General features: G+C 39.6%; 1 protein-coding gene across 1 annotated transcript in view; it reads left to right on the forward strand.

Annotated features, from left to right (window-relative positions):
- LOC145993845 (isotocin receptor-like) overlaps positions 1 to 16,193 on the forward strand; it is a 931,661-nt gene that overhangs the window by 257,587 nt on the left and 657,881 nt on the right. The window lies entirely within an intron of this gene.

Genomic DNA, 16,193 nt, shown 5'->3' on the forward strand with positions numbered 1-16,193 from the left:
CCCAAAAATTTCCTAAAACCGTGCCAAAAACGAGTGGATGCACGAGGACAACATTTCCAACATCCCCTTATTTTGAATGTAACTATAATTCTGAGAACTTGAAGTCATTTCGAAGATAGCTGTTTCGATAGCGGAGATATCGCACGCTATTTGACGGGAGTTGGGGTCCGGGCGGCCGCCGAGCGTGCCACCGTCAGGCGCCCACAGGGCGAAAGAGCAAGATTTATTACCACTTATAATAACATACATAAAATATTACCAGGAACTTTACTTTCGTCAACTGGATCTAACATCCATTTTTTATGTTCAATTGTTTATCTATTTGACATTAATTTCTTTCTTTCTTTCAAGGCTTCTTTTTATACATTATAAATTTTTAAGCAAGACAATGAATACATGCCGTTTCACTATTCTTATGCCGTCCTTTTACGTATTCATGTAATAAAAATATAATATTAATTTGAATATTTGAATTAATACTATCTTAAATAATTTAATATAATTATTTAGTTTAAACCTTATTATTATTATTTTGAGACACTTGGTTCGGACACCCTCCCCGAAACATATTTCTAGATACGTGCCTCAAGTGTTAATGTCAGTATTTTGTTCCATTCATGATGAATGTATTTCGGAAAACAGTGTAGCTATAGCTCGACCACAAGGAAAAAAACCTTCCGTCCAAAGCGTTCGCGCAACTTCCCTGCCGTTATCGGTGTTCGGGGCAGTGTTGCCAGGTCAGATTTGAAAAATTCGGGAGATTGTTCCTTGGAAACCAGAAGTTCTGCTACAAAATCCGATGATCTAATAGAAGAGGATGAACGACGTTCTTGGGGGAAAAGGGCGGCATAGTTGTGCGCACTGGGGGGGGGGGGGGGCGGCAAGGCGGAGTGGCGCGCATTGTTTACGGTGTAAACGTCACAGATGCTTTTGTAACAATGGTGCTAAACCCAGCACCCTGTGTTTGGCGAAGATATACCGAAGATCTCCATTTCAGGAGTGGACATGTTTCAAACAAAAGAAAGTAAACCGCCCGAAGGAACCGACCAACATCTTTCATCTCTTCCGCATTTTCCGGTTAGAGGGTGCCTGGAAAGACCCTCAAATTTGCCCTTTCTCAGCATCGACACAAGGGGTTGGGATGCCTCTATTATCGCGAGGAATTTTTATGACAGGAAATGGTAGAAAGTTGTGTTCACAGATGAAGCCTTTCGTTGTCAACGATTTTCCACAATCTTTCAAGTCGAATGCTAACAATAACAAATCAATTTGCCTTCTGCTGGTGTTCGGTGTACAGCTATCGATAGAGGTGGGCACGCGTCCTGCACCGTAATGAAAAAATGCATTACGTATGTGAAATATATTTGGTGAATTAGACAGCATGTCTTCCTCAATAATTCAAGATAGCAACGCTTATGCTAGGGTGCCAACCATCCTCCCCATCTGCTAGAAATGCACACACACACCCACAAACACATACATGTATAACATAATTTGCCCACGCTACGAAGTCAGTGTTTCTACCTCGTAAGGCAAGGACGTTTCACTGTGTTTGTGTCACATCATCCATTTCATCAGTTTTTCATTCATCCATATTGTCGTACTTACCCGTAGAGGCACAAAAGCGACGTAAAATAACTAAAATAGAAATAGAGTTTAGGGTGGGATAAAATACAGCCATCTAAAAATAGTAATGTAGTAAAAGTAATAAAATAATGTCCTAGCACAATTGAGTAGCGTTTGACATAATTTCACAGTTCAAACAGCACTTTTCAGGGCTGAGTGGAGTTCCACTCTACCTCTCCCCTCCATGTTCAAGTAAGATTGAGCAGGAAATGTGTTTTTGAGCTGGCCGTTGGAGGTTCATAGCAATAGTTTATTATGGAATCCTACCGAGAAATCAATAGGTCTGGCAACACTGACTTTGGCCGCTCTGAAGGCTCCTTCCTCCTGTCTTTTTCCCCCACCCGCCAGCGCGATGGGGTCTGCGCAGGTTTCTTTCCTTGTGGTTCCACTATAACGCATGGATAGTGTGGATTATTTTATCATTCTCGAACAGCTTACATGTGTAAATAGGTATTTTAAGAAGTTAATTAAGTGTTTACTTTATACCTAGAGACAGTCATAGATGATTAACATATCCCTTATTGTTAAGAATAATAGTAACACTGCATTCTATGATGTGTATTTGTTTGGTGCTGCCAACTGGTGGCTGAGTGTAGAACTTATTAATTATGAGTTATTGGTGAGTAGTATGTGTGGTAAATCACGCAGTATTCTGTGTTAGCAATCTCGACTGCATGGACGTTGATTTTTCTAGTTCGTTTTTCTTTCTGTCTGTAATATTCTTGTACGCTAAACACTATATAGGCTAGTGCTTGAAATTGATACTTTGACTATTTCTTCAAATAACTTTAACACTTATTAATCATTATTCTTACAAAATAAGTCATTTTAACATTGTTTTAAACGCTTCATTAGTTTAAAACATGTTTTTTTGTGTATGTTTGATTGAAACATGTTTAAAATAAAAAAAACTGTTTCATTTATTTATTTTTAATAAACACAAATTTTGCCACCCGTGTTGCCATGCATTTTCACGGAGTATTCCACGTGAGCTGCCAACAAGCCGATGCGCGTCTCTACACCGCAGTGCTGTGGGGACGTCTATTGAGTTCAGTAAAGCAGAACGACTTTTGGGCGCCTTCACGCCAGGGAGAGTAGAAATGAGAAAGAGAGAGGGAAATATGAGAATGACAGAAATAGAGGAAGAAAGTGAAAAATAAGGAGAAGATAGGGTGGAAGAGAAAGGTGCCAAAAGGGGAAGAGGAAGATGGAAAGTGAAAAAGGTAGAAGAGAAAGTTTGAGAAGGAAAATAGAGAGAAGTTGGAGATAGATGGAATTAGAGAAAGGCATAAGGGTAAAAATTAGAAAGAGGGAGTGAATGGAAGCAGAGAAGCAGAGAAGTAGTACATATTAGAGAGAGGGAGATATTGAGGTGTGGATAACAATGGAAGGACAGGTACACAGGAAGTGTGAAAATGAGAGAGAGGGAGGGGGGCGAGGAAAATTAAAGGAATGAAACAGAAAGAGTAAAATTTAGAGAGAAGCAGAGAGAGAGATAGATAGAGAGAGAGAGAGAGAGAGAGAGAAAGAGATGGAAGGAGAGAGACACAGAGAGAGTAAAAAATTAGAGAGAGAGAGAGGGAATGAATGAATGAATGAATCAATATCACTTGAAGTGCTAATTGGCTGCTACTGAAATCATCCCTTACTACACACTGCATACTACGTTTGCTGATACAGATATTTATCATAGTGCCTACCGTACATTCCACTCCCCGGCCGAAACAACAAAACTCTCCTTCGTTCCCAAAACTTGGGAAGTGCTAACCTTTGACACAGATGTGGAGGGAATTTGCATAATGACATCAAAGTCACAGATTTCTGTATAAATGGGAGGTCGCAACATAGGCAACGAAGGTACAGATAAAGAAGCTCTCCTGTGAAGAAACTTTCTGAAGTCTAGAGAAGAGAATCTCCTAAATACTTGCAGCTACTTAACACTTCTTATAAATAAGATGAACGAAAGTAATAGCTGCTGTTAATGCTCCCTGAATTTATCCTTCACCAAGATTGTAAGCAAAATAATATATTCTGTCTACATTTTCACTTTTCACTGCAAACAAATTACACAAAATAGTTTTACATAATGTCAAGGGGGCTGACTTCAGTGCCAGGGGGGCTGACGGTATTTCCAGGGGGGCTCTTGAGTGTGCTAGCTATGCATCCGTTAGGTCCTTTGCGGGGCTACGAGTACCCAACTATTTCCGAAGAAATCCCGCCCTCTGTAGTACATATTTTCATACCAATATAACAAGAAAAGAAAGCCACAATATTCACCAAGAAATTTGATAAAATATTAACTTGATACTCGTATGGGCGACACGCCCACAAATCATATTTTCTAGTTGCCATATTTCGGCGCAATTCTTCAGAGTCGAGAAATGAAAAATTCAGTGTTTCTCGCCTCTGCGTGCTTTACTGGACGCCTCTAGAACTCAGAAAGGCCAGGCTTAATGTCTTCTAAACTTTCGCAACGCGTATTAAATGTCTGCTTCCCCATCTTCTTTCTTGAGAAATCGCCAGAAAATAACATATTCAGGTGCCCATGTTTTCAGGCCTCCTCCCCGTCCCCCCCTCTTGATTCCTTTACGGCATCTTTGGCCTTGATCCTGACATTTTTATGACCTTTGCTTCCTCGCTAGGAATTAGAAGTGACTTATTTTTCTCTCACTAGATGCCAGCACGTATTCCTTTTTTTCTATTTTAACATGTGAAAACCAGATAGCAATGTCTGAGAAGGAATCTTCCATGTGATTTTTTGGAAACTTTTAATGTAAATATTACATTATTACTTGCTAAGATCACAGTTAAAGGTTTCAAGTTTTTACTATTAATTTTCACAAGTTTCACATTAGAACATCAATCAATAATATTTATGAACGCGTAACTTATTTTTAACAATGGTATGTACTTATTACAGATATTCTATATACGATATTTATTTATTTATTAAACATTACTGGCAAATAAATGCCTAGTTACAGTATTATATGAAAATACAATCCCAGATTAGGCCCATACAAGGATATAAGGAACAGAAAATTAACAAGATTACAGCGTTGTACAAATAAAGATAGCGACCATCAGGCACACGGTTAAGTTCTGAGTTACGTTCACATACATGTTGACAATAAAAAAAGTAATTAAGAATTGGAAAGAGAAAACAAAAACAATGATCAAAGAAACTATATGAAGGAACAGAATAATCGTTACATAACAACAATATATAATACAAGGGTGGTATATCATAAAGTATACAACATATTTGGTTACATCGCTTTTATACAGGGTTTAAATAATATGTTTCCTTTAAGTCTAAATAGATCAATGCCAGGGGCATTATATTACAGACAATATTGTACAACACGCACATCCTCCTCATGGGACCCGTTTCAGCCATCCTGGTTCTACCGCATGGAATTTGGAAGAGGTCATTTCTTGGTCTTAATTTTGAGTATGCAACATAAAAATTTATTTTTGCGAGAAGTGCGGAGGAGTCTGTTTTTCCACTGACAAGTTTGGAAAGGAAGGTTAACTGGCGTATCTGTCTTCTTTTGTCAATGGACGGGACACTCAGCATGTTGCGTAAGATGTCACTCGAAGTGAATTTTGGATAAATGCCATCTAGTTTATACTACGTATACTAAATACCTTAATAATTTATTTTGGAGTTTCTCTATTTATCTTATTTACTTTTTGAATAAAGGATCCCAAACGAGTGAGGCATATTCAAGTTTTGATCTGACAAACGTATAGTAAAGTAGCAAAAGGTTTCATACGACTGGAAGTTTATTGTATGTCTACTACGACCTATCTGCTTAGATAATTTTTTTCTAGCGTCATTCGTCGGAGGCAGCAACGGCTGGTGGCTCTGAAGTTAGGCGAAGGGCTAGTGGGAAGAACATGGGGAGAAAATTAGATCCATATTTACACATACGGGGGGACGTTCAACAAAGATTTCCCTTAAGGGCATGAAGAAGGGTTTCGCCAAGCCTTCCTTACCTTCTGCGGTGGCTGCGAGCACTATTGCCAACTTAGCTCTTTTGGAGCCAGGTGCACTCGTTTGGCTGTAAGCTGGGGCGCCAGCCCCCATTATCCCACTTTGGTGTCATCGCTGGTCCACATAAACCACCTTTTGCCAATGATATACATTTTGCACGTTATGTTGGCTGTGTCGCCCCTCTTACCTCCCCAGCTACTTTTTTATAGCAACATGGCTGCCGAGAAGATGATTTAATATTGTTATGCGGGAATACTTTATTTTCGATTTCATACGACCATCTGGGGATTATTGAGATGGGTGATGCCGCCAGATCTAGACGGAGGAAACTAAAAAGAAATTTCATCACTTTGAACTTAACGGTAATAGCAGCGGTTCGAATCACAAGCTGATCATGGATGTTCATTGTGAGTGTCCCTTCATTAATTTTGTCGTATCATCACTCGTACTCATCGTCGCGATTAGCCAAAAGTGGCAGAAAAGCGTCGTAAAATAACATAATGCAATCAATCACTCAATCCTTGTTTCATTTGACTAGTCCTCTTAAACTGGCAGGAGGGACAAACTCAATGTGTTTTTCCCTAAGCTAATCAGTCAGAAGTGATATCCTTCCAGAGGTTTGCTCTTACGTCATAATCACGCCACTTAGATTTAACACTGCCATCTATTGGTAATACGACATAGCCTTGCTAAAGATAAAGCACATGGTTGTAGTTTCCTCGTCACATATTTTCCTCACGCATGTTATTTTCAGCAGTGTTCAGCTACAGCAAGTAAAATACTGTACTTCAGTAGCACCACACGACTAACAACCCCATTTTTCACACCAATGATCTACAGGAACTAGGTTAAGCTCCGCCCTTCGGCATATGACGTCACACCCAGCTTAACCTACCTAACCTACTTACGCATGCATCGTTCTGAGGTTAGGTTAGGTGTGTTTGTGACGTCACAGGCTGCAGATAGTGAGCCTTCCCAAACCGTTTCCAACACTCTTACTCTTTTGTTCTTTTCTGTAGCCACCATTTCTACTTTGATTGATTTATTGGGTTAGTTTATATAACTTCGTCTTTTCTGCCACTTTTGGCTAATCGCGAAGATGATGATGAATGGTGATGAGACGATATGGACGAAGGGACGACACAACACGAGCCTCACAGGGGATTGTACTAGCTGCGAATCTCGCCAGAGCCTCACTAGTCTGCAAAATGCAGTCCAGAGTGTATTACGTGGAAAAGAGATTGGCATTTGGTTATCTTCAGAAAGGGTCACCCTTACACCCACATTTTTGCTTTGACATCACTATTAAGAGATAGCTGCGAACCTTCATCTTTAGTGGTGAAATTCCTTTAACCCTTGCTTACCCGTACCACACGAGACACTTACTTACTTACCTGAGTCTCACAGGCCCACACTTTCTTTATCATTAAAATCAAGAAACCGTTCTGCTATTGAATCACTGCTTCCTTTGATGATTCTATATGTCCAGTTATTTATTAATTATAATAATCACAAACATTACATTGTTTGTAGAAGTGAATTTACCAATCAATTGTACACTCTCACTGGCGGGAGTGTCTCGAATGACACGCATTCAAAGATGGCGCCTGATAAGCCCACCAAGTACATTTAACCTCCTATTTACATTTCATTTATATTTTTATGAACAAAAGTAATAACAGAAATATTGTGCACACAGTAGGGAACAATGGAATTTATTTTCAATTTTTTATAACAATTTTTTAAAAATTAGAAATTCGAAAAAGTAGAGGGGTGGGCCTGACAGCACCCCCCCTCGGGTAAGCTAGGGTTAATTGTGCAAGAATTTACAACAATTACATGATCAGAATGATGAGATATGTATAAGGCAGGTCTTTAAATTAGGGGGAAGGCATCTGGATGCGAAAGATCTTAGCTGCCAAGATCAAGAACCTACTGGAAACTGTTGTATTTCTTAAATAAACTTTTAATTGTTTTCTGTAAGAAAGTGTAAACATTAGTCCACGAGCCAAGAATTTAATGGAGGGAAAAGAACCAAGGCTTTGTAAAGCGCACAGAAAAATGTGGATAAACATAAGAGGAACGTAGCAGTTCTGAAGAGGTGAAAAACGCTCGAAGCGGTGAAGTGGGACTGATTCGAATTTCACGCTCGGTCGACTTCTGTGCCGTTTGTCGCACCACCTACGCTTTAGTGCCTTCCAGATCTCCTCTGTGCCATACAGGGTGTCTCGAAAGTAACGGTACAAAGCTGAACAGCAGTTATCTTGCAACTGTTACAGAACACGTTATTATTATTTAGAAATAAGTTACTTGGGCGTTCATGCGCAGATGTGCGCCGATCTTTCCCTTTCCTGCCATACAGGGTGCCCATCAAGTAACTTTACAAAGTTGAACAACAGTTAGCACCTACAATGGGAATATAAATTATGACCCCTTTGGTAGCATTTTTAATTTTTCTTAACATTTCAGCTAGTCTAAATATACAAAAAACATAAATTCGATGGTGCAGAACATTCCATGCCATCTTTTACAGCTAGAACCAGACCTGTCTATCTTTACATCTTCCATAGCGAGCTGAGCACATATTCAAAAGCTAATTATTCAAGCAAGAGGGTAAATGTTTCATGGGCAATTCGATTTATGGCTCGTAAATATACAGTATATACCAAATTTAAGATTCGATATGTGTTGGAAAGACTACATTAACATCATAAATTGTTTAGCACTGGTTCATGTACAAATTCACACGAGGTAGATAATTGCAACTTTTCTCGTTACAAGATGGAGCCACAGTGTTAATTTCTTTATTCTCAACTTTGTTTATAATTTAAAATTATTCACAATATCAAGCTATTCACTTAATTTTCAATTAAAAGTAGCTGTTTACAGTAATACATATCTGCTATGTTAAGAAGTATAGGTTAATACATTAGTGAGTTTTCATCAAATTGTCCATGCTTGCTTCGAATATATTCGCTTTAACATCAATACTGTAGTATTTCAATTTTGCTTTTTCTCTGTTTTCGGTGCAGGTATTAATATTGCAAGTGTTTCAGCAATAAGTAATGCATCCCTCTAAAATCGGGCTTTGTGATAAATAGAACGTCGTGAGATACAGGAGTTGTATTCAGAGATAATACACATTCGTATTGGTTCTAATCTCATTTACAGCTGTAGGCCCAGTCCAGATTAGAGTTGCTCGTACTGCGGTCTTACCTTTCTGCGGATTAGGCTTAGTGTTCTGCGCATGCGTGATGTGTCACGTGGGAGGAGCTACTCCTATATAAGCACTATTTTTGGGGGAGCAGGAAAATGTTTTATATGTCCTTTCCTTGACTCATCTAACCCAACAGGTCGGTAGGTGCCAGGGCTTGCCCCGAGTTGATACCTTCCTGGAGACGAGGCCTGCTCGAAAAGATATTTAATAAGTAGCGTCGAAAATTCACATTAGATAGGATCACAAGATTTTTCAGTGAACATTTGAACTACCACGATATATTTTTTTTGCCATTTGCGCTTTGGTAAACACCTCATAATGTGTATTAATGCTAACATGAGATTCATAACAGGATATTACGTGTAAAATTATATAATTTGCATGGGAAACAAACGGACTGCTCTAAACGAAATAAAAATGGAACTTCCATTAGTAACTGATCGTGCAATAATAAATTAACATTTACAAATTTAAAAACTAGCTTTTGTGTGTTCAGCCCGTAATGACGGATAATTGTGTACCAGAAACAAAGCAAAGGGTGGGGAGGAGAGGGGGAGTCAATAATGGATTTGACAGCACCTTCTCCGCTTAATATTCATGGCTTCAATAATTTATCGGAAACTGTAATCGCACACCAAAATGTGCATAGATCCCTAACATGGCTTCATTATTGAACAAGAGAGGAAAGCGTTGGAATATTTTTTGTTGTGAATTTACGCTTACTAGTGTTCAGATCGTTATCCCCAAAACTAAACTACAGAAACAGAAGGAAATTCTCATGACAATATTGAAATTCAGGATGAATTTGAAATAGTATATAAATCTTGTGGAATAGGCTAGTTTTTGCTGAAGGCATTCAAATATCAATCTTCTTGCATGCGGTACACTATGGTATTTGCATACTGGTAGGCTAGCTGGGCTCAGGCATCTTGGGCTTGTGTGTTGTCTTGTGGCTGAGTTCGTTCGGTATTTGATGATTCATGTTAGTTCTTATATATATAGGGGGCTTGTGTCCCCGTGTTCTGATAAGGGTGCAAATCGCCTCTGTGCTAATGTACCCATTACAATTTTAATAATTCCAGTCTGACTAAATTTACCTCATTACTTGTAATGGCACCGCGGCTATAAAAGGGCCTCACAACAAATAAACATAAGGACCTGACTATCAAGAATCAGTATAATACTGAACCTTGGATGTAATTAAAATCACCAGATCCTCGTTAGCCTGGAATAATTCATTTTCCAACAAAGATTGGAATTTCAGAGTCTAGCTGATGTTTCAAATCCAAGTGACAAGAAACCTGTGCGTTTCACACCAAAATCTCTAGAAAAAGCATTGACTGCGAATGCGCGAGCAGCAGGTCAATTCGACACAACACATGCAGTTTGTCGTGTCGCTCCGGTATGAAAGCTTGTATTTACTTTTGAGAGTTCGTTTCCAAGTTATGCGTGTATGTTGGGAGCTCTACCTCCATATCTCACATATGGAATATACTGCAACGTGTGCGTGCGTATGTGTGAGTGTATAATCCTCCTCCACCTCCATTTTCCCTCTTCTGCCCTTTCTATGTATGCAGCCGACACCCGTGGTGTGGTGGTTTGTGCAGCACTCTTTGACGTCAGGTGTACCGGATTCAGATTCCGCCTGGGCATGGTTGATCTGTTGAGTGTCCATTCATCAATTTCATCATATCATCACTCATACTCATCTTCGCGATTAGCCAAAAGTGGAGAAAAGCGACGTAAAATAAACCAAATCAAGTAATCAATGATCTCTGTGTGTATGGATATCTACAGGTGAGTCAAAAGTCCCTTAATACCCTCTATCTATAAAATATATAATTGGTCATGATAGAAATAGTATAGCATATTCTAAATATCCATTTCCCCATGCACATCAGCCTTGTCGCTGTGAAGGACTTTTCATTCCAATGGAAGCCCCAAACTGTAATTGTTCAAGACAACCATTAATAATATTCAACTCTTCTGGTATTTCTGATAAAAATCATGTGCAATGCTACGTGAACTTCTCTCCCTACACTTCAGTATGGCCTCAATGCTTTACTGACATTTTAATGCTTCTTTCTGACACCTCGAAAAGGAGCAAATTGGTACAAGCATTCATTCACAACTTTTTACTGGTGAAAGATACGTCTAAGAAACCGTCACCACTGCATTTCTCGTAAAAGTCTAGCCTGATTTGATACTTCATATCACCTCATTCACATTTATAGTTTTGGAGTTGAATTCAGTATGGCGGATACACACAACTATGGCTCCCCCTGGGCCTAACCTGTTTCTATCCAATTGTACTCAGCACAACTCCTTTACATTTTATAGAGGGCTTAAAGGGACTTTTGACTCACCCTGTATATTAAGAGTGGAACACAAGATCTGCACAAACTTCCCCGTGTAAAATTAGATGAAAACATTTATTTTAGCAAGTTCTGGGTTCAAATCCTAGAACCGTCCACCCTGCCTCCGATTTTATTGTCTGCTTACGCCTGCCGGCCGCGGTTGAACGCGCCGCACAGAAAAAGAGAGCAAAACCACTGCTAGTTAAATAAATTCTATCATCAATTGTAATCAGGTGTCGTTCAATTTAGCAATTTTGCAAATGACATTGGAAGTGCCGCACTACATAAGACCAATTATCCGCATTAACTTCCATGCTCTGCCGGTGCGATTGCACATATTGGATTATGTACAGAGAGAGCTCACTCCAATGATTGACAACAAACAGAGAATTAATTAACCGAATTGCAACCGGAATTGTTTGCCTTGTAAAAGAGCTCCAGCGAGGTTATATTCTGATTGACAACCTATCCGCATTAAACGCCATCTATGAGAGTTTTTTAGTGACGAACCACCCACTTGCTCGAGCGGCTTTCCACAGCTGTAGCAAATTGGAGATAAATACTAAAAGCACTAAACTTGACCTGCCTATGTATTTAAGAACATAAGTAAACACGTGAAAAGGTTAAAAAGGTTATGTATTATTTATTTCTGCTATTAGATGCATATGTGAGTAGGTTAGGCAGGACAGGTTTATATGTTCAAGAAGCTATAGCTGTTGCCAGCCGCTCGTTCCAGTACCGTAGATTAGGGATGGGATGGGATTTTGGGATCCGGATCCGGTACTTTCGGATCCGGATCCGTTTTGCCATTCCACATGCGCTTCTTTGGAAAATAAGAATGTGTTTATAACATATTGTTACCTGCTAATATACATATATATATATATAATATACATACACACACACACACACACACACACACACACACACACACACACACATATATATATATATATATATATATATATATATATATAGTGTGTGTGTGTGTGTATGCGCGCGTACGCGATTTGTAATTAATTAATACACTTACAAGGGAGGTTTAAGTCTCCCCCTCCGATTTCCATGAAACTTGGCAGGTGTATAAAGGCCCCCCCCTCTCAAATGTCAAGATGAGGAGAAATTGAAGTGGGGATCTGACCCCAAAACCACGTAAATATGGCATAGGAAGAAACAGGGGGCATAGGGCCTCTCTCCGGAAATCTCGGATCCGGATCCAGATCAGGAACTTTCGGATCCGGATCCGAGAGTTCCGGTTCCAAAAATTTCGGATCCGGATCCGGGTCCGAAAGTTTTGTATCTGGATCCGGATCCAAGAGTTTCGTATCTCAATCCGATTATAATATTACCACACCTTAAAAGGTATTATGATCTTCGATTGCAAAGAAATTTTTCGTTTGTCCTACAAGAATTGTTTTTCAAGTGTTGTTCCTAAAATACTTTGCTACGCATCGGCTAACACACTCGTGCACAAATGTCAGAGGTGATTTTGTAAATGCCATTGAAACGAATATCTATTCATTCGAATGTATTGGAAATGAAAACACACATATATGTGAGACATTCCATTCCAGGATGAAACCTTTAACACATATAACAAGATAGAAATGTTATACAAAAATTATACAATTGTTCTACAGTTAGTTTTACAAATTAAAATAAAACATTATTATATATGCAGTGTTAAATAATTACAATGTGTAAGACTAACAAGGGAGGTTATCTAAGTGTCCCCCTCCGATTTCCATGAAACTTGGCAGTATAGTTGGGCCCAAAGGAAGAATTACGTGTTTTTGTGATTCAGCTAAAAAACGGTTTTAGGGGGCAAAACCCCCTCAAATGTCAAGATGAGGACAAATTGAAGTGAGGATCTGACCCCTGTGTCCCTCCGATTTCCACAAAACTTGGCAGGTGTATAGTGGGGCCCAATGGAAGAAATTTTCTTTTTCAGCTAAAAAACGGTTTTACGGGGCAAAACCCCCTCAAATGTCAAGATGAGGACAAATTGAAGTGAGGATCGGACCCCTGTGTCCCCCTCCGATTTCCATGATACTTGGCAGGTGTGTGTATAAACGGGCCCAAATGAAGAAATACGTGTTTTTTTTGTTTCGGCTAAAAAACTGTTTTAGGGGGCAACCCCCCCTCAAATGTCAATATGAGGACAAATTTAAGTGGGCATTTGACTTATGTGTCCCCCTCCGATTTCCATGAAACTTGGCAGGTGTATAGTGGGGCCCAAAGGAAGAAATACGTGTTTTTTTTTGTTTCAGCTAAAAAACTGTTATACAGGGCGAAACCCACTCAATTGTCAAGATGAGGACAAATTGAAGTGGGGATCTGACCCCTGTGTCCCCCTCCGATTTCCATGAAACTTGGCAGGTGTGTATATAAACGGGCCGAAATGAAGAAATGCGTGTTATTGTTTCGGCAAAAAATTTGTTCTAGGGGGCAACCTCCTCTCAAATGTCAAGATGAGGACAAATTGAAGTGGGGATCTGACCCCTGTGTCCCCCTCCGATTTTCATGAAACTTGGCAGGTGTATAGAGGGGCCCAAAGGAAGAAATACTGGTTTTTTTTTTTTGTTTCGGCTAAAAAACTGTTTTAGGGGGCAAAACCCGCCTCAAATGTCAAGATGAGGACCAATTGACGTGGGGATCATCTGACCCCTGTGTCCCCCTCCGATTCCCATGAAATTTGACAGGTGTATAGAGAGGCCCTATGCCCCCTGTTTCTTCCTATGCCATATTCACGTGGTTTCGGAGTCAGATCCCCACTTCAATTTCTCCTCATCTTGACATTTGAGGGGGGGCTCTATACACCTGCCAAGTTTCATGGAAATCGGAGGGGGAGACTTAGACCTTCCTTCTAAGTGTATTAATTAATTACAAATCGCACACGCGCGCACACACACTATATATATATGTGTATGTATATTATATATATATGTATATTAGCAGGTAACAATATGTTATAAACACATTCTTACTTTCCAAACAAGCGCATGTGGGATGGCAAAACGGATCCGAATCCGAAAATTCCGGATCCGGATCCGAAAGTTTTGTCTCCGGATCCGAAAATTCTGGATCCGGATCCGAATGTTGTGGATCCGGATCCGGATCTGAAAATTCCAGATCCGCGGATCCGGATCCGAAACTTTCAGACCCGGATCCAGAATTTTCGGATCCGGATACAGATCCGTAACTTTCGGATCCGGATTTTTCGGATCCGGATCCGTTTGGCCATCCCTAGCGTAGATACGGTGATCGTACAAGGCTACAAGGACGAGAGAAAGGCAAAGAGGAAGAAAATGGGAAAATAAAGAGAAGACAAAGAGAGCAAATGATAGAAAAAGGCGAAAAGGAAGGTAGAAATTATTGGGAAAGAAAGAGGAAAATAGCAAGAAATCAAAGAGAGAGAGACATAAGGGCAAAGAGTTAGAGAAATCAGTGGAGGAGAAAGAGGAAAAGGGAAGGCGAGGAAGGTATAGAAAGAGGAAGTGAGAATGTCTAAAAGAGAGATGGAGAAAAATGAGTGGCAGAGAAAGAGGAAAACGGAAGGCGAGAAAGATATAGTAAGAGGAGATGAGAATGTCTAAAAGAGAGAGGGACAGAAATGAGTGGAAGAGATAGAAGAAATAAAGAAAGCAAAAGAGAAGGAGAAACACATATAGAAAGAGAGGAGAGAGGAACATAAGGAATAAAAGAGAGAGAAGAGAATGGATATGGGATATGAAAGAGTAAAGAGAAAGAAAGCAAAAGATAAAAAGAGAAATTTAAAAAGAAATATATAGAGAGAGAGAAAGAGAAAGAGATGGTGAGAGAAGGAAAGCGCTCGAAAGCGTTGAAAGGACTATCGGGCTTGGATCAACCCTAAAATTCCCATACTTCTACAAAGCTAATCACAAATTTAATACTTTATTACTTGTAGAAGAAACGGACTTGGGTTGCTGGAACGTTCTTGACGCCACATATTTTAGCCATCGAGTGTCGAAACTGGGTTACAAAATACCATTTAGTATTTCAATTACTACATCGTGTGTACTTGTGCACAATTTCTTTCGGTGTGTACAATGAACGTACTGCACTGTGAAATTTCTAAACGTCCAAGTGTCTAAACAAGTTCGACAGACACTATCCATTCTGCATGACAAAATTCTCGCCTCTTCTATGTTCTTAGACTCCAAGCCACACCTTAATATTGTGTAATCCATCATAATCCCATTTCCGGATTTTCTCGTCGGCGAGGCACTTTTTGTTGTAGTGCGGAAGGTCTCGGAAGAGTCTATCGATTTATCCATGTAACGATGTGAGGACGGTCGTTGTCGTGTCGGAGAAAAATCGGAAAGTGGATTGAGTGTGGTAGTGCTTGAGCGTGCTTTTTCATAGTTCTTATTCCGTTTTCCCAGTTATTCCTCTACTATGTTATTATACATTAAACTCTCTCCAATAATTTAATGTTAACCTTGTACTTTTGTTCCCCTTTTTGTTACAAAAATTATTATTGCTATAAATAAAAACGTACTGTCGCACGTATATCTGCAGCAGGCGAACGGAAACAAGTCTCTGCGCGAGTAGTGACGCGAGACGGATCCACCAATGAACACGTGCGAGGAACGAGATTGCGTGGAGGGGGAGAAGCGACCGCATGACTTTCCTACGTACTATTTCTAGTATTTCTGGGAGGAATATTAGTTCTGTTTATTTATAAATCTAATTCGTCCAATAACCCTATCAGTACGACTAGCAGCAAATATAATAGAAGCAGCCTTCCTGCTTCGCTCTGTCTACTCGATTTTCTCCACTTCTCTGCCGCTATGCGCGTCCTTGCTTCAGAGATAAATGGGACAGGGTATAGAGGTTGCAAGACGTAAAACGGATGTTTTTGAAAATGACTATTCTTCCCGATACTTGCGTATATAGAACAGAGGGGTCAAATTTAATAAATATGTCGAAAAGTGTGATATCATGTGAAGAAAGTAAATTATCAACAAGT

The sequence above is a fragment of the Lepisma saccharinum genome, chromosome 1 (genome assembly GCF_977018435.1).
Source record: "Lepisma saccharinum chromosome 1, izLepSacc3.1, whole genome shotgun sequence".
Classification (NCBI taxonomy): domain Eukaryota; kingdom Metazoa; phylum Arthropoda; class Insecta; order Zygentoma; family Lepismatidae; genus Lepisma; species Lepisma saccharinum.